Source organism: Triticum urartu, chromosome 3 (assembly GCF_003073215.2).
Source record: "Triticum urartu cultivar G1812 chromosome 3, Tu2.1, whole genome shotgun sequence".
NCBI lineage: Eukaryota > Viridiplantae > Streptophyta > Magnoliopsida > Poales > Poaceae > Triticum > Triticum urartu.
Genome location: NC_053024.1, coordinates 300,119,798 through 300,143,371, shown reverse-complemented (window position 1 = coordinate 300,143,371; position 23,574 = coordinate 300,119,798). Strand labels below are relative to the sequence as shown.

Below are 23,574 nucleotides of genomic sequence, written 5' to 3'. Positions count from 1 at the left end.
TCCGGCTCCCGGCCGCCGCCAAGCCGCCGGAGCTCCACCGCGCCTCGCCGGAGTCATCACCGCTCGTCGGAGCTCGCGAAGCTCGCCGGAGCTCCACTCCGGCCGGATCCGTTCGCTGGGATCAGATCCACCACCTCCTCCAACCAAACGGCGCCATCCCGAACCGGATCCACCCCGTCCAGGGTCTCCTTGTCCGCCCGTTGACTTTTCCGGAGGGTAATTTTTCCACTAAATCCCCGAGATTTCCAGATTCAAATGCCCATGTTCAACATGTCATAACTTTGCATCCGTAGCTCCGATTCATGTGTGTAGCATATCGAAATGTTCGTCTATGAGAGTACATCATTTCATCTCACTGCATCATTTTCATTTGAGCTCATCTTGATCCCCGAAATGCTGTTGGAAGAGAGCTATTTGAGTTAATTGTCAGATCTGCTACATCAAATAGCTATTTATCATTTTTGCCATGATTAATGTGTGCATGATATGCTCCTGAGCTCTACATGAGTTTTGTTATATGCTTTGTCATCTTTGCAGATGTGCTATCCATGTATTTTTGTGATACGTGTGGTGACTAGCACAAGCTTGCAAAGTGGTGCATTCATTAATGCTGATTTCAGGGACTTAGAATTTCACCATGTCCTTGATCTGTTTTTATCAATATGCCATATGTTCATGTTGTTTCCTAGTGATCCGTGCCTCTTTTGAGGATGATCAGTAAGGGTGATTTGTTAATATTGTGGTTCCCTATCCATCCATGTCTTTGTTTGCATTTATGGAGCACCCTAGCTTGAGTCAATCGAGCTCTACTTTTGCTATTTCATAATTCCTGGCAGATTGTCTACTTGTTAGCGATTTTGCCGAGGATGTTGTTGTTGATCGGTGCATGATCTGTTGTTGTTCTTGCCATGTCTAGCTTATATAATATGTATACTTGATGGGTGTATGCTTAGGTTGTCATGCCTTGCTCTGTAGTGAGTGCATCGAGCTCGTGAACATGCCTACTTGTTAACAGATTTGCATGCTCCAGTTTTTCACTAAGCCTGAGTTCTGATTATGTTTTTTTTCCATGTTCACATGCTTGCAATTGTATTTTCTGATCCCTTTTGGCTCAAGGTCACTAAGGGACTTTTGTTAAGATCTTTGAGTAGCTTCATGTCATGCCTTTCTTTGCCATGTTACGTTCCTGTAGCATATAGTTTACATGCTCCAAAGTGTGCTACCTGATATGAAATTCCAGACTTGTGTTAATTTCACTAAGTCTGAAACCTGTTATCATTTGCTTTTTTGCCATGCTTGTTTGAACCTGTAAATGGATGAATTGGCCATAGCTCAGTGTTCATCTTTTGTCAAGCGTCATGAGTGGATCCCTGCCATGTATTTTGTTGCCATGTTTGAGTGCTGTAGCATAATTATCTCGATGCATTTAGATGGCTACTTGCTGTTTATCGCAGACCGGTGCCATATATGTTTTGCTTGCCATTTCCAAACCATGCATCCGATTCCGGTGATCTTTATATCGATTTCAACCGAAATCACCTCACCTTTCGAGTGGCACTCTTTGATTTCCAAGTGAGGCCAGGTCCAATCATTCCTTTCCAAATCATGCATATGCATCGCATACCGCATCCCGCATATCATATCATGTTCATGTGTCGGTTGTTTACTATGTTGTGTGCTTTCTTTCCGGTGTTGCTTCTTCGGGTTGGTTCCGATAACGTCGCGTTTGTGAGGACCCGTTCGTCTACGTCCGTTTATCTTCTTCATGGACTCGTTCTTCTTCCTTGTGGGATTTCAGGCAAGATGACCATACCCTCGAAATCACTTCTATCTTTGCTTGCTAGATGCTCGCTCTTTTGCTATGCCTGTGCTGCGATACCTACCACTTGCTTATCATGCCTCCCATATTGTTAAAACAAGCCTCTAACCCACCTTGTCCTAGCAAACCGTTGTTTGTCTATGTTACTGCTTTGCTCAGCCCCTCTTATAGCGTTGTTAGTTGCAGGTGAAGATTGAAGTTTGTTCCTTGTTGCAACATGGAGATGTTGTTCCTCGTTGGAACATGTTTACTTGTTGGGATATCACAATATATCTTAATTAATGCATCTATATACTTGGTAAAGGGTGGAAGGCTCGGCCTTATGCCTGGTGTTTTGTTCCACTCTTGCCGCCCTAGTTTCCGTCATATCGGTGTTATGTTCCCGGATTTTGCGTTCCTTACGCGGTTGGGCTATAATGGGAACCCCTTAACAGTTCGCCTTGAATAAAACTCCTCCAGCAATGCCCAACCTTGGTTTTACCATTCGCCACCTAGCCCTTTTCTTTTCCCTTGGGAGTCGCGCTCCTGAGGGTCATCATTATTTTACCCCCCCCCCTCAGGCCAGTGCTCCTCTGAGTGTTGGTCCGACCGAGTAGACTGTGGGGCCACCTTGGGGCAACTTGAGGTTTGGTTTTACTCGTAGGATGTCTCATCTGAGTGTGCCCTAAGAACGAGATATGTGGAGCTCCTATCGGGATTTGTCGGCACATTCGGGCGGTATTGCTGGACTTGTTCTATCTTTGTCGAAGTTGTCTCGTAGAACTGGGATGCCGAGTCTGATCGGAATGTCTCGGGAGAAGGTTTATCCTTCGTTGACCGTGAGAGCTTGTGATGGGCTAAGTTGGGACTCCCCTGCAGGGATTTGAACTAACAAAGGCCGTGCCCGCGGTTATGGGCAGATGGGAATTTGTTAACGTCCAGTTGTACAAAACCTGAAGTTGACCTTAATTAAAATGCATCAACCGCGTGTGTAACCGTGATGGTCTCTTTCCGGCGGAGTCCGGGAAGTGAACACGGTGTTGGAGTTATGCTTGACATACGTTGTTCTAGGATCACTTCTTGATCATAGTTTTCTCGATCATGCTTTGCCTTCTCTTCTCGCTCTCATTTGCGTATGTTAGCCACCATATATTCTAGTCGCTTGCTGCAGCTCCACCTCATACCTTTTACCTTACCCAGAAGCTTAAATAGTCTTGATCGCGAGGGTGTGAGATTGCTGAGTCCCCGTGACTCACAGATTCTTCCAAAACCAGCTTGCAGGTGTCGTTGAACCATGCAGATGACGCAACCAAGCTCAAGGAGGAGCTTGATGAAGATCTTGTCCTTTGTGTTGTTTTGTTCTAGTTGATTAGTAATGGAGCCCAGTTGGGGTTGATCGGGGACCTTGTCGCATTTGGGGTTCTTCTTTTATTTTGGTTCCGTAGTCGGACCTTGATTGTATTTGGATGATGTAATGCTTTATTCATGTATCGTGTGAAGTGGCGATTGTAAGCCAACTATGTATTCTTTTCCCTTATGTATTACATGGGTTGTGTGAAGATTACCTCACTTGCGACATTGCTTTCAATGCGGTTATGCCTCTAAGTCGTGCTTCGACACGTGGGAGATATAGCCGCATCGAGGGCGTTACAGCCACGCAACCCCCTGACCCCTCTCACTCTTCCCCGTGGCCCTCCTCCCCTCTGCTCTCGCTCTCTCTTTCGAAGTCGAGTGGAGCCGTCGCCGCCGCTCGTCGTTACCATGGCCACCAACATCCCCACGCCCGGCCAACGCCCCCCTGAGCTCTGCCTCGACGCCGTAGAGCCACATGCCAAAGCACGTGCCCCTGGGAGGCCAACAACATCTTCATCACTGTCGTCTTCCACCTTGGGCTCCGTCCACCATCGTCGTCGATTCGCAGCAACCCGGCCTCCCCCGAGCCCGCTTCGACGCCTGCTGCAACCGCTATGAGATCCGCCGTCGTTTGCCCCTCCTCCCCATGCCTCTCGATCTCCGTAGCCATCGTCTCAACCGAAGCCGAAGCTCACCACCGCCCAGCCATGGCGCCGCCGTGGCCAGAGCCCGAACTAGCCGCTCGCGCACGCGTGATCGTTCTCCCCTCCTCCCCAGGAGCCCGTAGCCACCACTAGCTCCTCCGCACATGCCCTACAGCCACCCGCCCGAGCTCGCCCAAACTCCGGCCGCCGCCTGGCTCGACGCCGGCGTCATTCCCGGCCACCCCAGCACACTCCGCCTACACCGTTTGACGCGCAAGATCATCAGCAGCACACAGATGGCCTCAGCCGCCCTTTTGGTCGCCGGAGCATGAAAACCGCAGCTCCTCACCGCGTTTGACCTCACCAGTGGTGAACTGTCAGTGGGTTTGATCCACTTTGACCACGGGGGGACCCCCCCGTGTCCATGACATGTGGGGCCTTTGACTAAATTAGTGTAGGGTTATGATTAATGCTAATTGCCACTGTTAGAGGTTAATCTCCCGCTAACTAAACACTGTGCCACTGACAGTGGGACCCACTACCCAGTTAATCCATGGTTTATGTCTAAACCTTCTTAATTAAAGCCACATCCACTGACATGCAGGCCCCACTGGTCAGGTTTGACAAGGACCGCCCCTGTTGACTCGCTGGCATCACAGTGACGTCGTGCTGACGCGGTAATTCTTTTTTGGAATTTAAATAAATCTTAAATGGTTTATTTATTTCAGAAAATGTTATAAACTTCTAAAAATCATATAAAATCAACCGTAACTCCAAATGAAATAAGTTATATATGAAAAATGATCAGAAAAATCTAGTCTATACATCTGTACTAGTTCCAGGCATGTTAGAGCAACCTAACCTTGCAGTTTAGATGAAACATGATAGTGCACTTATACGAGTTCATAGTTTAGGCTTGTATTTGAATCTTTGATTCAAATAAGCTCAACCCACCCTGGTTTTAGTTGCATTAGCTCAAAACACTCCGACGATGAGTTCGATGACACCGATGAAGAGATATACTATCTTCAGAAGTGCCAGGCAAGCAAAACCCCCTTGTTCATTCCGATACAATCTCACTCTCTCGCTCCTGCTCTCTTTTACTGCATTAGGACAACACCGATTCAACTGTTACATGCTGCGGTAGTTGAACCGTCCTTAAGCACCGAGATCTGTATGTGTGATTTAAGAATCAGTTACTACCATGCATTGGGCCCGAAACCAATGGACCCTCTCGGCTTCTTAACCACCCTAGTCCTCTGTCCAGGAGTTGCAACTAGTTTCTGGTGTTTATAGGATATTGTGTTGGCGGCCGTGCGTAGCGCTGACCCTAGGGGTGGGCTATGTGGGTAGATACACCGTGGCACGGTGTCGAGTGCCCGTTTGGTGTCTCGGGAACCCTGTACACATCGTTCGGGGCCGTATGTGGAAACCTCGGCCGGACTCCCTGCGGATGGAACCTGGATAGGCGATAAACCTGGACTAGAGACTTGAGTGTTTAGGTAGGCCGTGGCCGACACCCTCGTTGGGCTTCCGCTTGAAGGTTGCCGAGTACATGTCGTGTAAACGAGTAAGTGGTGAGAGCGTGTGAAGAAGTACACCCCTGCAGGGTTAACATCATCTATTCGAATAGCCGCGTCCGCGGTAAAGGACTACTTGGTTGCCTATACAGTTCATAGACAAGTGAAAGTGGATACTCTAAAACTCGCAAGATAAGCGTGAGTGCTATGGATGGCGTTCTCGTAGGGAGACGGCAGAGCGGATCCATAGTGTGTATTGATATGGTGAATATGTGGACTCGTGTGCGCCACCTCAAAAGAGTTACTTGCAGTCGTAGTTATAGCCACTGAGTCAAACTGGCTTGCTGCAGTCAAACTCCACCACCCCCTTTGTTGATACTGGATGCATATGTAGCTAGTTCTGATGTAAGTCTTGCTGGGTACATTTGTACTCACGTTTTCCTATTTTATGTTTTGCAGAGAGACGTCAGTCTCGCTAGTAGTTCCGTGTGGACTTCGACGTTTAGCTTGATACCTCAGCTACGATCTTGTGCCCTCGGCAGGATCTGGTAGATAGTCAGGCTTCTCAGCCTTTTTCATTTGTAGATGTCTGTACTCAGACATGTTAAGCTTCCGCATGTGCTTTGACTTGTATGCTCTGAATGTTGGGTCATGAGACCCATGTTTGTAATATCTCGCTCCTCGGAGCCTAATGAATAATACTTTGAGTTGTAGAGTCATGTTGTGATGCCATGTTGTATTTGCACTTATCGAGCATATTGTGTGTATGATTGAAATGCTTGGTATGTGTGGGATCCGACAATCTAGTTGTTTATCCTTGGTAGCCTCTCTTATGGGGAAATGTAGTCTGCATGAGCCATAGTGAGTCCTCTACAGCCCGGTTCACCGGAGTCCTGCTAGCCCAGCACTACTGCTCCGGAACACTTAGACTGGCGGCATGTGATTCACTTTCTGTGTCTGTCCCTTCGGGGAAATGTCACGCGGTAGACATCCGGAGTCCTGTAGCCTGCTACAGCCGGTTCCCGGAGTCCTATTAGCCCAGTTGCTACAGCCTGGATTCATACGCTGTTGACCGACATGCTCGATGTTGATTCATGTATGCCTGTCCCCGTAAGTTAGTGCCACTTTGGGTTCACGACTAGTCATGTCGGCCCGGGTTCTCATATGGATGCTAGCGACACTATCATATACGTGAGCCAAAAGGCGCAAACGGTCCCGGGCCAGGTAAGGTGGCACCCGTGGGAATACCGTGCGTGAGGCCGCAAAGTGATATGATGTTATGTACATTAAATCTATCTTATCTTGAATCTTTCGGATCTGAACATTCATGCCACAATAAAGAAATTACATTGAAGAATATGCTAGAAAGCATTCCACATCAAAAATTCTGTTTTTTATCATTTACCTACTCGAGGACGAGCAGGAATTAAGCTTGGGGATGCTTGATACGTCTCCAACGTATCTATAATTTTTGATTGTTCCATGCTATTATATATTCTGTTTTGGATGTTTAATGGGCTTTATTATACACTTTTATATTATTTTTGGGACTAACCTATTAACCCAAGGCCCAGTGCAAATTGCTTTTTTTTTGCCTATTTCAGTGTTTCGCAGAAAAGGAATATCAAACGGTCCAAACGGAATGAAACCTTCGGGAAGGTGATTTTTGGAACAAACGTGATCCAGAGGACTTGGAGTGGACGTCAAGAAACCAAGAGGAGGCCACGAGGCAGGGGGTGCGCCTACCCCCTGGCGCCCTCCCCCCTCGTGGGCCCCTGTGGCTCAACCGACCTACTTCTTCCTCCTATATATATCATATCCTGAAACATCCAGGAGCACCACGAAACCCTATTTCCACCGCCGCAACCTTCTGTACCCAAGAGATCCCATCTTGGGGCCTTTTCCCGAGCTCCGCCGGAGGGGGCATCGATCACGGAGGGCCTCTACATCAACTCCATGGCCTCTCCTGATGTGTGAGTAGTTTACTTCAGACCTTCGGGTCCATTGTTATTAGCTAGATGGCTTCTTCTCTCTCTTTGGATCTCAATACAAAGTTCTCCTCGATCTTCTTGGAGATCTATTCGATGTAACTCTTTTGCGGTGTGTTTGTCGAGATCCGATGAATTGTGGGTTTATGATCAAGATTATCTATGAACAATATTTGATTTCTCTGAAATCTTTTATGTATGATTGGTTATCTTTGCAAGTCTCTTCGAATTATCAGTTTGGTTTGGCCTACTAGATTGATCTTTCTTGCAATGGGAGAAGTGCTTAGCTTTGGGTTCAATCTTGCGGTGCTCGATCCCAGTGACAGAAAGGGAAACGACACGTATTGTATTGTTGCCATCGAGGATAAAAAGATGGGGTTTATATCATATTGCTTGAGTTTATCCCTCTACATCATGTCATCTTCCTAATGCGTTACTCTGTTTTATGAACTTAATACTCTAGATGCATGCTGGATAGCGGTCGATGTGTGGAGTAATAGTAGTAGATGCAGAATCGTTTCGGTCTATTGTCACGGACGTGATGCCTATATACATGATAATGCCTAGATATTCTCATAATTATTCACTTTTCTATCAATTTCTCAACAGTAATTTGTTCAACCACCGTAATACTTATGCTATCTTGGGAGAAGCCACTAGTGAAACCTATGGCCCCCCGGGTATATTCTCCATTATATTAATCTCCCAACAACATGTTATTTCTACTACCGTTTATTTTGCAATCTTACTTTGTATCTTTATCATAAAATACCAATATCTTATCATATCTATCAGATCTCACTCTTCGTAAGTGACCGTGAGGATTGACAACCCCTTTATCGCGTTGGTTGCGAGGATTTATTTGTTTGTGTAGGTGCGAGGGACTCGTGCGTGGCCTCCTACTGGATTGATACCTTGGTTCTCAAAAACTGAGGGAAATACTTACGCTACTTTGCTGCATCACCCTTTCCTCTTCAAGGGAAAACCAACGTCAGTGCTCAAGAGGTAGTAGACGACTGCTACAGTAGGCCCTCCTAGGTGGCAACAGACTTCAGCCCCCTTCGGCTTCATGTTCTTGAGGCGGGAGTGAAAATCGTTCGCCCTTGCCTGGGGCTGGAAGGAAGGGCACACCCTCCACTTCAAGTATGATGGGGCCGCGGCGCTCTTCCTGAAGACCTTCGGCGTCACCGGCTGCTGCGTGAACTATTGCATGGAGAGAGCGATAGTGGCAGCAGTGGCGGTTCCTTCGGCGACGGTGGCGGTGGTAGTAGCACCTCCTCTGGGGGAAGAAGAACCGACTCCGACTCCGACGACTCCCCATGCCCCTGCGTCAAGGAGGAGGACTCTGACTAGGCGTAGGAGGTGCCCGGTTCGGTGCTCCGGGAGTGGCGGCCTTCACGAGGAGGTTCCTTTTGTTTTTATTCCTGCATTAGAACGACATGGGCCCTGCGGGGGCGCGTAAGAAACGCTGGCGCTTGCGCCTTACCCTTAATGCTCTGCACCACTAGGAGGTTCCTTTTGTGCTCGAGATTTAACTTGATCATGGCACTTCTCATTTAGACTTAGCCTTTTCTTCGCGATCGTGTTAATGCTCTGCACCACTAGGACCCAGCCCCGAGCAAGCCTCAGCTGTCGATGGTATGCCAGGTCATGATGCCTTTGAAAAGGCCAGGAGGTGAGGGCCTCGAGGTCTGGTAAGAGCTCCCGAGGCACGATGCTCAAGAGGTTCCCCTTGACGCGCAAGCGGCTCACGCGAGAGAAAAGGTTTCCGCCTTAGACGAGATTGCGAAAAGAAGGAATGTTATTAGTGAGATCTACGCGCCGTGTGCGAGGCGGTCAACTTAGCTCCTTGGGGTGCAGCATGGAGTAACTACGGCTCGTGGGGAGTCCTTCCTACATGAGGGCGCACTTCCTCGAAGCTTGACTTCCTGTCCACCTTCTGTTTTGTGATAAATCAACACATGGATCACGAGGGGTGCGTAAAAAATTGATGTCCTTCATGACTTAACGGATTCCAACGTGGCTAAACTGCAACCTTCCTCCCCATTCTTCCTCGCGAGGCCTGCCAAGGCCAGGAGGTGAGAGCGCCAGGGGTGCAAGCCCTCCCGAGGCGAAATGCTTGGGAGGGGGCGATGCACGTTCATCGGCTCACTCATGTGCGTCGTGCGAGGACATTAGACAACATGGCCTTGGTGGGGTGGTGCGCACGGAGCAGGCCCGCGGTGCAGAGCCCGACCATTTGGCTCTTAATGCCATCGGGGCTGACCCAAGCGTAAGCACCATGCCCAGCCCCTGCTCGCGCAAGGCTCACGAGAGAGCCCCTGAGCGCGCGTGGAGCACGAAAAAGAATGAAATCCAGGGAAACGCCACAAAGAAAACCAAATTCTTTTCTCAGAGAAGACATAAGAACCAAAGTCTTTACTTTAGAGAAGACGCATATTTGCTTACAAGAAGAAAGGAAAATATAAAATGGCTACCGCGTCTGGAACCTTCATCGATTGTTTCGCCAGCATAGAGCATGGGGCTTCCACTTGGGCATGGGCATGATCGCTGTTTGATCATTCCACCAACGCGGAGAATGGGGCTTCCACTTGGGAGTGGGTGGGAGCTTCGGCGAGGCCGTGGGGCGAAGTACTGGGAGACTCTTGGGCATGTACAACCCCACCTCATTCTTACGTGATAGGGTCACTGGTAGAACTTGCAGAGGTGTTGGATGTTCCATGTGTTCTGCATAGGAACTCCATCCCGTGTCTCCAGGCGTGCAGCGCCTGGCCTGGAGACATGGCCGACCCTAAAAGGGACTGCCCACATGGGCGAGAGCTTGTGGAGGCCCTCCCTGGGGAGGATACGCCTCAGGACAAGGTCCCCAACCTCGAGAGTGTGGGGGTGGATGTTTGCAGTTTTGGTAGGACTGCAAGGCATGCTGGTACCTTGCGGCGTGGAGGGCGGCCTGAGGGCAGGCCTCCTCGAGGAGCATAAGGTTGGCCCAACTGCGAGTTGTTCTTTGTGCGCTCGCGTTTTTCATTTCAGATTCCATATAAGGAACTCGCACCACCCTGGGGGAACCATTGCCGATGTGTCTAGATATGGTGAGGAAACGCTTGGCCCTGTTAGACGAAGGAAGTATAGGGGGTTCTACTATTTGTGTTTGGCTCGCTCTTGGACGTGGCCATTGACCACAGCACGACTTTGCAGCGTCATCCCACCAGCCTGCCTGCGAGAGGTCCAGAGAGGGTTTTTCTTTGAATGCCTCCAGTCTGTGACCTGCCCCTGGAGAACGGCGGTGGCAACGATTGGAGCGCGCATCGTGGGCTCCTGCCCATGCTCCTTGGCTGCGCCTACCGGTACGACCCCTTTTGTTTACTCATATTTGTTGTTCCAAGGATATAGCACAGATATGTTATCTTGATGAAATGATTTGGCTTCGCTGCTCAGGTAAATGGGAGCCGGGATTGTTTTGTATTCAGTTGTCTCTGGGAAGTGATGTATGTGGTTTGGGAAGATATTTCTAACTTGATTCTCACTTTCTGGGTCCGCTGGATGACTTGACAGTCGAGCCCCGCCGGAAAATTACTGTTACACGGGCTTCCACTCTCCGTCCATCTTTGTGTGAATTTGGTACGTGGGTGCGTTTTTTTATGATTTGTTGGTAGCAGGTAACTCGCTCAGGGCTGTGCAGGCCAGTGGAACAAGAGGGTCGGACCAAACATTAGCCGGCCCTAGACGGCCTGGCGGCAACGGGCCGTCGCGCTCCACTCAGCGTGTCTCCTTGTCTGCCCATCCGGGCCCTCTCATCCACAAATTTTCATTCAAGACCGCCTACGCGAGAGCCGAACTACGCAAGAACCCTTAGGGGGCGGGGGGGGCCCCTACCCACCCGCCGGCTGGCGTCGACGAGGGAGCGGAAGAGATCAGCAAGGGCACGCTATGAAGGGTTTTCTGTTGATGACGCAAGCCGTGACGGACGGGAAGCAGGGCGTGCGATTTGGGTCGCACGCGGACGCCCTTGTCCAGCCGACGGGGTAGTTAGTTGTGCCTATTTCCTCTTTGGTGAAGTAAGGATGTGCAATGTATGCATTGTATCGCGGAGTGCCAAGGGGTCAGGGCAATATGTTTCCTTATTCTCGGTCGCTCGTAGTTTGCGAGGAGGGATGCTAAGTATTCCCAGCAGTGATGGCATGACGTCAGGTCTTATAGTAGGAAGCCCAAGACGGATTTTCGAGTCACCACCAGAGCCTTAAGGCAGGCGAAGTCTACTTATGCCTCAGCGCGCCACTAGCGTCTCCCATATGAAATTATGCACGCTCGTGGGCCTCCCCTTCCGACTCAACTAGTTCAGGACAGTAGGACCAGGGGGCCCGGTAGAAAAAGTAGGCGACTAGCACCACGTCACAGTGAATATTGGACCTAGAATCGGCATCTCAATCTCACCCAACAGCCACTCAAAGTTCACTATCACGAAAGGGCGGCCGGTGCTCCGTCTTCTCTGGGAGAGGCTGCAATAAGATTCTTCCCATGCAGTGTAACTATTACATCAACTCAGCTTCACCGAGGCATCCACCACACCACGGAGTGGGTAGTAGGAGTAACTTGGTATTATATTCTCCACTGATTGTCGTGAACTATTCATCTTTCCCACGTGTCGAGGCGGACGACGTGTGAGAGCTTTAATGTTTTTTTGTGGCGAGGCACGTTAGAGCATAAACGTTGTGGCTTTGTCGCAAGAGGGGTAATCTTCACACAATCCCATGTACTGAATAAGAAAGGGATAAAGAGTTGGCTTACAATCTCCACTTCGCACAATACATAAATAATTCATACATCATCCAAATACACTCAAAGGTCCGACTACGGAACCAAAATAAAGGAAGACAACCCCAAATGCTAGATCCCCGATCGTCCCAACTGGAGTCCACTACTGATCAAATGGAAACAAAACAAAACAAGACCAAGATCTTCATCGAGCTCCCACTTGAGCTGGGTTGCGTCACCTGCACTGGTATCATCGGCACCTGCAACTGTTTGGAAGTATCTGTGAGTCACGAGGACTCAGCAATCTCACACCCGCGAGATCAAGACTATTTAAGCTTATGGGTAGGAGAAGGTAGTGAGGTGGAGCTGCAGCAAGCACTAAGCATATATGGTGGCTAACATACGCAAAAGAGCGAGAAGAGAAGCAACGCAACGGTCGAGAAGCTAGAAGTGATCAAGAAGTGATCCTGAAACTACTTACGTTCAAGCATAACACAAGGTGTTCACTTCCCGGACTCCGCCGAAAAGAGACCATCACGGCTACACACGCGGTTGATCATTTTAATTAAGTTAAGTGTCAAGTTCTCTACAACCGACATTAACAAATTCCCATCTGCCACATAACCGCGGGCACGCTTTCGAAAGTTCAAAACCCTGCAGGGGTGTCCCAACTTAGCCCATCACAAGCTCTCACTTCAAAGCGAACTGTCAAGGGGTTCCCATAACACCCAATCGCGTTAGGAACGCAAAATCAAGGAACATAACACCAGTATGATGGAAACTAGGGCAGCAAGAGTGGAACAAAACACCAGGCATAAGGCCGAGCCTTCCACCCTTTACCAAGTATGTAGATGCATTAAAGTAAATAAGATATATTGTGATATCCAACATATCCATGTTCCAACATGGAGCAAACTTCAACTTCAGTCTTCAAATGTAGAGAAAGACGATGAGAAACACCACCATGAATTATTGAGGCACTCCAGAATGAAAATTGGAAAGGTTGAACCAACGATGAAAAGAATTTTGAAGATCTTGCAGAAATACATATGACTGATGATAATTTATTCTTACGTCAAACTTGGAGAAGAATTTGAGAGTAACTCCGAGGAAAATAGAAGAGTCAGGTAAGATCCTGGGAAAAGACCTATGGGTTAGGGCCCACTCAAGAGAAACACCTTCGAACGATTAAAAAGAGAGATTGCGCCGGTTGAATTAAATGACTTGAATGAGATAATAACCTCGAGATAGCTTGAAGGATTTAGGAATGAAAACACGAATCTCCTAAGATATCTTCAGCACTTCGGATATGAATAGAGAGAGATTAACGATGAAGAGGTGCATCGGCATGAGAAAACATATGAAACAAGAAAAGGATATGATCGACAAAGCTTGAATTGAATCCATCGGAGAAGAAAAGAGAACGAAGAATGATAAACTTGAAGCTCCGTTAGTATCTTCTTGAGAATCACCAGATAAGAACATTGACGGAAAATAATGGAGAGACTTCCCATCAATAAAAGGATACTTGATTAAGAAATCAGAGTCCTTGAAGAAAAAGGGTGGGAGGGTGGGAAAAAAAGGCAACTTGGGACGGTTGAAACAAATAACGTTGAGAAGACTTTGAGTTGATCTTGCAGATGTTGAAAATGATCGGATCCACTTGTAGAGAAACACGCCGGTTGAAAAGGATTGACATGACAATCTCGATTATCATGAAGGATTAGTATTCACATAGTAATATGAGAACACCACTTAGCGAAGGTATGGAATCAACACTTGACATTGAAGCAACTTGAATACCACAACTCAAAACAAAACAAAGGATTGGCTTGCAAAATAAGCCGGAAACAAACATATGATAGATCCCATATCTTATCATGTGTCTGTTGGAAGGATATCCTACGTGATACTTGAATTCCCACTTATAAACTCCCGAAACTTTCTAGTTATGAAATCATGTGTTGGGGATATAGGGGAAGCATAATATCTCACCCAAACTAACAATTCTTACATCCAGTTGTATCCATCCTTCAACACATAACCAAGAAACCTTCAGAAATCGGGTACCTTAACCTCCGAAAAGCATCTGTTATACTAGTTATGGAAATACTCCCAAACTCCCGCCCCAGTACTGGGTGGCGTTGAGGTTATCTCACCGACAACTGCATAAAAGAGATTTTTTATGTCGGCGAAACACAGGTATTCCAGAATTGCAACGATAAAATTGTGACGACAACACCTCGGAGCTCAACTCCCCAGGACACTGCCACAGCCCCTAAATGTCAGGAGGCACCAAGAACAATGTTCTCGTCACAAGACTATCGGAACGATTCCAAGATACCCGCGTGATCCTAAAAAAAATCGTGAAATTTGAGGAGAGAAGGGTCAAAACATTTTGTTCTAGACTCAACTACGTCAGCGATTCGATCAAGCAGGAGCTCCTAAGTCGGGGATGGGTCTGATTACCAACTTGAAACACCCACGATGAGGCTATATCTCCCACGTGTCGAGGCACGACTTAGAGGCATAACCGCATTGTGGCTTTCTCGCAAGAGGGGTAATCTTCACACAATCCCATGTACTGAATAAGAAAGGGATAAAGAGTTGGCTTACAATTTACACTTCACACAATACATAAATAATTCATACATCATACAAATACACTCAAAGGTCCGACTACGGAACCAAAATAAAGGAAGCCAACCCCAAATGCTAGATCCCCGATCGTCCCAACTGGGCTCCACTACTGATCAAATGGAAACAATACAAAACAACGACCAAGATCTTCATCGAGCTCCCACTTGAGCTGGGTTGCGCCACCTACACTTGTATCATCGGCATCTGCAACTGTTTGGAAGTATCTATGAGTCACGAGGACTCAGCAATCTCACACTCGCGAGATCAAGACTATTTAAGCTTATGGGAAGGAAATGGTAGTGAGGTGGAGCTGCAACAAGCACTAAGCATACTAGTAGAATGCCCGTGAGTTGCCACGGGCTTTTAAAATATTATGTTTGAGTTATATATATAACATAAATCATGCTAAATTTCACTTGTATAGAAAAGATAGCAGTAACAATCGGGTAAAAATTGAAATCCACTTTACTTGCAATATAAGTTGATAAAAAGGTAATTTGACTTTGTATACATAGAGAGTGATGATCCAACTAAGAATCTGTTACGAATTAAGCACTACTTGATGCCCTAAGTTGTTCTCGCACAATATCTAGGAATATTGTCTTTAGATTCATTCGCACAATATTTGAGAAAGTATAATAAAAACTACTTCATCAACTCATAATCATCCTGCACAAGAAATATATGTAGTTAACAAGAATATTATTCATGTTGAAGGTCTTAAAATGTGCAACAGTGAATACTCACCGTACAAATCAGATGCACCAATTCTTTGCCATTCCACGAGAGTATACAATCAAAAACATTTATACCCGGTGCGTCGGCCGAACATTGGGCCGGTCATGCGCGGGACGTTCGATCGGGAGTCATCATGTGGCTAGAACAGACTGTGACCCCACCTTATCCCTTCGCTATGGTTGCCTTCCTCTTCCGCTCTCTTGCTCCCCATCTGCTCCCCAGTCGTCCGAGCGCGCCCCGCGGCTCCCCTCGACTATGCGCCGGCGAGCTGATACCAGAGGTGGACGGAGATATGATACGGAGCGCGCGCCGGCGAGATCCACACCTCCTCCCTCCACGCGGCATGCAAACCACAGCCGACGAAATCTGCAACCACCCAGAGCTTCGTAAGGGGTGGGGTGGAGCTGCAACGACACACAGCCATGGCGCGACGAGCGACACGTCGATGGAGTTGAACGACGGACAGCGAGCCAATTAATGTTGCAACCGACCGCACAAAGTGCTGGAACCACAACCAGCATTCGGAAGAGCTACCATGAGCCGCGGTGGTGCGACAGTGGAGAACGGTGGGGACACCACGACAATGTTGCAATCGGCGTTACGATTTGCTGGAACCGGCGTTTTGTTTTGCTGGAACGGGAGCCCATGTTTGCTGCAAGATCAATGCAACGCTGCAACCAGCATGGCATTTTGCTGGAACCATTGTCACGTTTTGCTGGAGGCAGACACATCCCTGCAATTTCCTAAATTACTATTATATTAAATATAGTGATAACAGAAAATAAATGCTTGTATCTTTAATGTTATGGTAGTGAAGTATATAAATTTACCCATCTATGATCATTGAAATACCAGCCGAAAATACACGTTGACATCTAGATATATTGGAATTCTAGTCAGGTTGCGCTAATTGGAAGTGTGTCGTTGAATTCCCTCACAAATCATTGTAATCAGTAAATTCCTTGGAGTTTTAACCTTTGGCTGATGTATGGATAGGGTCTAAAATATATACATGCTTGCATGTTTTTCGATGATGTACAAGATATATCGAACCATGGATAGGGTCTAATTTGCATATGGAAGATAAATTTACAAGCGGTAGCAATTAAAAACCGTAAACCATGACAACAATGACAAGAGACGTTACTTGCCAGGTCGCACGATGAGATGTTATTGTCTACCTGGACAACTATCAAACAATGTTGTCAACAACTGAATGTTTGGCTTCACGCGGAACTTTAGATCTCGTGTTGAATCTAACATCATGGATTGAGCAAGAAAAGTTATTAGAAACACATTGATACTAATGATTTTGAATGTTTAAATATAAAAATGAAACTAAGACTAAAACAACTGTATTTATTTACAAGAAAAACTATTTTTTTACCTACACAACCTTATCCTCACCGCACAGCGGCCAAAGGTCAGGGTAGTCCTCTCACTGTCTCCACTCACAGCCATATCCATCATCGTGCCTCCCCTTCAGTCCACGTAATCGTTTCACCCCTGCACGGCGTGCGCCAGTTACTCCTCTCCCTGCCGCAGCCGGCCCCTCCTCTCCCCGCCACATCATCGATGCTCCTCCTCTCCACACCACTACAGGAGCCCGTCCACCTCATCCTCCTCTTCCCTCCATGGCGTCGGCTAGCATCTCCTATCCCTGTCGTCTATCGTGTCCCCTTTCTCCACAAGTCCCTCGACAACGTCACCTGCATCCTCCTCTCCTGCCACGGTGTTGCCGGCCCCTTTATCTGCCCGACAATCTCTCGCACCACCGCATTGACACCAAGCCAGTGCATCCGCTAGTCTGACATGGAATTAGTCGGATCCGACTGGTCGATGCAGCAGGGTTCACCGCTCTCTGTCCGGATGTGGGTAGGAGGGACGACACCCAAGGTGAGGACCTCTTTTCATGACCCCCCTCCCTTGTCTTCTATATTGCTGGCTCTTTTGGGTCAAATTCTTCTTGATCTTCTATATTTGCCTCCCAATCCTAACTTATTTGCAAGATACTCCATCAAATAAATCTAGAGTTTCAAAGCTCAAGAAAATTAACAAAACGTTGTCCTTATTTAAACCTAGCAAGCTAGCTACATATAAGAAATGAAGTACATATAGTACAACTAATTTACTACATGACAAATTGGGGTTATTGTTTGAACTTGTAAGTACATAAAATGGATTATTATATAATTCACTTGCAATTAATTATGCACTAATCAAATAGTTTATGACAATTTGAAAGGGGCCACTTTTGCGTGTCTAGCATACCAACTTAGTGAGAACTTTAAAGTGAAATATTCATATAAGTAAGCGGTAGTGGAGTACAAACTGCAAGGCAATAGAGAGTCTACAATTTGGGAAGCTCCAACAATTGGAGAACATGCAAAAGCTAGACTTAAGATGGCTCACCTTCGTCCCAGCTAGGAATTCTTCTGGCTAAATAAGGAGTAGAACAGCTACGTCCAGATGTCCTAGATCAACACAAACGCCCTAGTTAACTAACGCATTTAAATGTCCTGCAAATTCACCGGCAAATATAGCAACACACGTAAATAATAGCGCACGACGATTCTTCTTGAAATTACTTTACCACACACAACACAACGCATGCATGGAATGGAAAAGGGGGGAACATGGAACTCGGGGGAAATATAACGAATCAAACTACGGAACAATGTGAAGTTGGTGTTGGAGAGCTTCTTCTTGCCTTCCTTCCTCCACTGGTGACACATGACGTAGGTGTCCGCTCCTCATTCCTGGCATCACCACTCAAAGCAACCGTATAGCAGGAGAAAAAAAGATCAGATCCAACACATCGCAACGCCACCTCCTGCACCGGCATGCCGTGTGTAGTCTACATCACATGAGCATGAACAACAAATTGAAGGAGACAGAGAAAGATGTGGGAGCTACAACACATGAGCATGAACAAAAAAATATCAATACATTAGCAACTGCAAGAAGTAAAAGTTCACATTAATAAAGTAGCTCACTATACTTGGAAGAAATCTGCAACAAATTGAAGGAGACATGGAAATGTGGGTGCTAAGTACATGTGCATGAACAATAACATATCAGTGCATTAGCAACTGAAGAAGAAAAATTCATATCAATATTATTTGTTATGTGTAAGCAGCAGCAGCACACACAACCCAAAATTGCATCATCATAAATAGATAGAGAATTAATTAATAAGCAGAACAAAAGAAGCAAGACGACGCCCAGTGTCCGCGTAATCTACCACCCACCGTGCTCGTGGTGCATATGACAACAATTGTTGTGTGTTCCCTTCGCTACCGCTCCTCTGAGAAAATTGAAAATAATCATGTACTCAGGTTTAGTCAGTAAGGAAAAGGCATGTAGAAAACTTAATTACTGTGTCTGACTCATGATACATGTCTTTGAGTCTTTCAACAATGTAGCACCGATCGTTGTATCTTTCTTTAGCAACATTGAAATCCGCATGAACCTTTAGCTTCAAAATTGCGTAACAAGCAGGCCAATTATAGGAGATAACATGACATGGACTTAAGAAATAAACAGAATACAAAGGGGAACTTTAAAAGGAAAATTCAGTGTAACAATACTGTGTTTTATCTATCTGACTATTCAAGTAAGGGTAGACTATATATTTCTCTTTGTACTCCTGCAAATAATCTTTGTACCTGAAATAAATATAATCAGTTTGTTCCATGTGTGAAAGCAAGCCGCCCAAAGCATGTCACGCCAAAACATTGTGAAGTGAGAAGATTTGTAACAACAAGAGAATAATAGGAGGGATTAGATTCATAATAGTAAACTTGGCAGCGGCAGCCAAGAAGTGAATTGATCATCTGACCTTGACCGGTCGTCCATCCAAGGAACACACCAAAGTACCAATCTCTGTGTTAGCGTTGTCGCCGAAATAGCAGCAGCACACCACACATCTTCTGCTGAAATCAACAGCTGAAGCTTCCCACAGAAGATAGTTAATCAGTATAAAATTCTTCCATCCCATCTGAAGCCTCCTCCCAATCTCCCGCGCACACAGCAGCAGCAGCCAGCAGACAACACCGGACACCAGAGGGAGACGAGCACCGGGACGACGCCTAGACCTCTCCCTCGCCCCAAGCGTTTCCTCCATCCGGGCGGACTCTGCAGGCCGCGGCGGCATGGCCATGCTGGCAGGGATCCGATTGCGGAGGAAAGGGAGGCCACGTTTGTTTTTTTCCTCCTTTGATTTTTGCTCCGATGGCAAACTCTGGCTCGCCTGGCCCTCCTATGTTTTTTTGGCTAAATGTGGAAGATTTCGGCTCTACATGGAAACACTACCGCTTAATCCTAAATTGTCATATGATTTGTGTTATACATGGAATACATGTTATATATGGATATATGGCTGATTGGTTGAATGGCTGCCGATTTACTTCGTTGGTTGATTGACTGCTGATTTACTTCATATATATATATGGAATACATGGATGGCTGCCGGTTCATTTCATTGTAAAAAAACCGAGAGCAACCTAAAAAATCAGTAGCAATAAAAATCGGTGGGAGGGGTGGATCGGTGGATGGGGAGATCGAGATGGGAGGGGGAGCAAGCGAACGAACGAACGAACAACATACGAACTCCTTCATTAGAAGTAGAGATATGGTGGCTGTCATACGCAAAAGAAACCGAGAAGAGAAGCAACTCAACGGTCGAGAAGTTAGAAGTGATCAAGAAATGATCCTGAAACTACTTACGTTCAAGCATAACACTAGGCCGTGTTCATTTCCCGAACTCCGCCGAAAAGAGAACATCATGGCTACACACGCGGTTGATGCATTTTAATTAAGTTAAGTGTCAAGTTCTCTACAACCGGACATTAACAAATTCCCATCTGCCACATAACCGCATGCATGGCTTTCGAATGTTCAAACCCTACAGGGGTGTCCCAACTTAGCCCATCACAAGCTCTCACGGTCAATGAAGAATATTCCTTCTCCCAGGAAGACCCGATCAGACTCGGAACCCCGGTTACAAGACATTTCGACAATGGCAAAACAAGACCAGCAAAGCCACCCGAATGTGCCGACAAATTCCGTTAGGAGCTGCATATATCTCGCTCTCAGGGCACATCGGATGAGCAGTCCGTACAACTAAAATCAACCCTCAAGTTTCCCCAAGGTGGCGCTACAAGGGGCTCTAGTTTGGACCAACACTTAGAGGAGCACTGGCCTGGGGGGGTGGGGGTTAAAATAAAGACGACCCTCAGGCTCCGGAAACCCAAAGGAAAAAGGCTTAGGTTGTTAGGCAAATGTAAAACCGAGGTTGGGCCTTGCTGGAGGAGTTTTATTCAAAGCGAACTGTCAAGGGCTTCCCATAACACCCAACCGCGTTAGGAACGCAAAATCAAGGAACATAACACCGGTATGACGGAAACTAGGGCGGCAAGAGTGAAACAAAACACCAGGCAAAAGGCCGAGCCTTCCACCCTTACCAAGTATATAGATGCATTAAAGTAAACCCTACAGGGGTGTCCCAACTTAGCCCATCACAATCTCTCATGGTCAACGAAGGATATTCCTTCTCCCAGGAAGACCCGATCAATCTCGGAATCCCGGTTACAAGACATTTCGACAATGGTAAAACAAGACCAGCAAGACCGCCCGATGCGCCGACATCCCGATAGGAGCTGCACATATCTCGTTCTCAGGGCAACACCGGATTGTCCAAGATTCCGATAGACCAATCCAGAGTTGCCCCTGGTGGCCACCGGCGGCTGACAGGTACGGACCAACACTTAGACAAGCACTGGCCCGGGGGGGTTAAAATAAAGATGACCCTCGGGAGCGCGACTCCTAAGGGAAAAGTAGGTGGTGGTGAGGCAAATGGTAAAACCAAGGATGGGCCTTGCTGGAGGAGTTTTATTCAAAGCGAACAGTCAAGGGGTTCTCATAACACCCAACCGTGTAAGGAACGCAAAATCAAGGAAGATAACACCAGTATGATGGAAACTAGGGCAGCAAGAGTGGAACAAAACAGCAGGCATAAGGCCGAGCCTTCCACCCTTTACCAAGTACGTAGATGCATTAAAGTAAATAAGATATATTGTGATATCCCAACATATCCATGTTCCAACATGGAACAAACTTCAACTTCAGTAAGGCCACCATGTTGAACTAGACATTTTTCTACCCCATTTACATATCAAGTTTATTAAAATGGAGCTATGGTTATTAAGTTATGAAAGAAAGCATTTTAACATGGCATTTAGCAAAATATAAGCAAACATCATTTTAAACATTTTTTCACATGGATGGAAGTTGGATATTATTAATCTACACAAAATTCTAAGCAAGTTTCATATATTAAGTTTTTACATGTGATGCATGGTTGGTGAGTTATTAAATGAATGAAGTAAGAGGGTTTTTCTTAAAAATTGGAAATCCCTGGATAAATGATAAAATCGCACAAAGGAAAGAAAACCTACGGGCCGAAACAGAGGCAGGCCCAACATTGCACTGGGCTCGGGTGCTGCTCACCATGGGCCAAAGGCCTAGATCTGTGGAGGTGGGGACTGGGCCTCGGTCAACGAGCGAAGAGGAGGCGGCCCAGGCGCATGTAGGTGCGGTCAACCGGTCGAGCGGGGTGGGTGAGCTGCTCTTCTCGTTCTGAAGGAAAGCTGCAGCGATAGGTTCAGGGCGATGCAGGCGCCGGGGAGGTTCTGGCGACGGGGTCGACGGGAACTGGCGGGTATGCGTCGGAGATGGCCGGATCTGGTGTATATTCGGGTCGGGGAGACGAGGTGGCATCTGGCGAGCTCCTGCGGCGGCGAAGCAAAACAAGGGCCCCGGTTCAGGTGAAGCAAAGCCGGCGGCGGCGGGTTGGCGCAACTGCAGACGTCGCCGGGGACGGGGAAATGGGCAGAGGTGTCCGGAGGAGCGGGAAACGACGAAGAGGAGGCCAGTTCGGGGCGATGCAGCCAAGGGCGCATGATGGTTGCATCGGCTGCAGCTGCCGCTCATTGCAGAGGAGAAGCGGCACGGCGAGGGACTTGCAGCGGCAGAGGAGCGCCAGCAATGGGCAGAGGGAGGCAGATCCGGTGGAGCTCAACTCCGGCGAGCTACTGCTCGTTGTCGGCCGGACGGAGACGGGTGGAGGGTGGCGGCGCTCCTGCTTGAATGGGGTGAGATAGACAGAGAGGTTAGAGAGAGAAAGAGGGAAAAGTGAGGACGAGGTGCACGGGCAGGGACATGACCTGAGTGGCTGACGCAGGAGAGCTCCAGCTTGGCGGCGCAGGAGTGCTCGGACAAAGGCGGCTATGAGGATTTTGTGTTGTTGGTGTTCGGGAATGACGAACGGGAGGCACGGGAGCATGGCTCCATGGAAATGCTCGAGAGGAGGGGATCCAGACATGGTTCCTACTGATCCAAAAGCGAGGGAGGCTGGGCGCTTGATGATTAGATGGATCTGGCTGGTGGTCTGCGGTGGTTGGCTCGGTGGGGAAAATGAGGAGAAGGCAGGATCGATTGGGTGGATCTGGCAAGATCCCGAGGAAAGGGGGAGACCAGGTGGAGCTAGTGGCGGCGGATGGGATGGATGGGACGGCTCGGACTAGAGTTTGACTATATATATAGGTAGGGATTATGGTAGGGCTATCTCGTCCCAATGATTATAATCGGACGGCCGAGAAAAATATAGGTTAGGAAGTCCAATTAACAAAAAGGAGATGTTTTGTGGATGTTTGGGGATGATCCAGACCCAACGGTGACGACTACCCGGGTCGGGTCCGGGATAGCTTTCGGACGCGCGCGCGAGGAGGGTCACGGGCTGACGAGAGAGGTTAGGTAGGGCCTGGCGGTGAGTGGTAGTGGGCTGTGTAGAAAGCCTTGGGCTGAGAGAAGAGAAGAGAGAGACATGGCGACTATTTAGGAGACTGAAAACGTCCGACGTTTGACCGACTATATTGTCGCTATAGATATCCGTTGGGGCATCAAACGAACTCCGAATGCGATGAAACTTTGCAGGCGACCTACTAACAACATAACAACACCGCATGCCAACTTTCAAACCATTCCGAGAACATTTTCTGACCACTTATAAAATACTATTTTGGACAAGCCGCGGGTGCGTGCAAGTGTGTCTGGGCTCAGGACGGACAACGGAGAGAACG

At 47.5% G+C, this 23,574-nt stretch overlaps 1 long non-coding RNA gene across 1 annotated transcript; it reads right to left on the bottom strand.

Annotated features, from left to right (window-relative positions):
- Positions 1–16,371: 16,371 nt before the first annotated feature.
- LOC125543868 lies at positions 16,372–19,746 on the bottom strand. Its single transcript, XR_007298945.1, has 3 exons — positions 17,846–19,746; positions 16,821–17,426; positions 16,372–16,689 (listed from the first exon to the last, which is right to left on the bottom strand). It is a non-coding gene; the product is annotated as an uncharacterized LOC125543868 (long non-coding RNA).
- Positions 19,747–23,574: the final 3,828 nt, after the last annotated feature.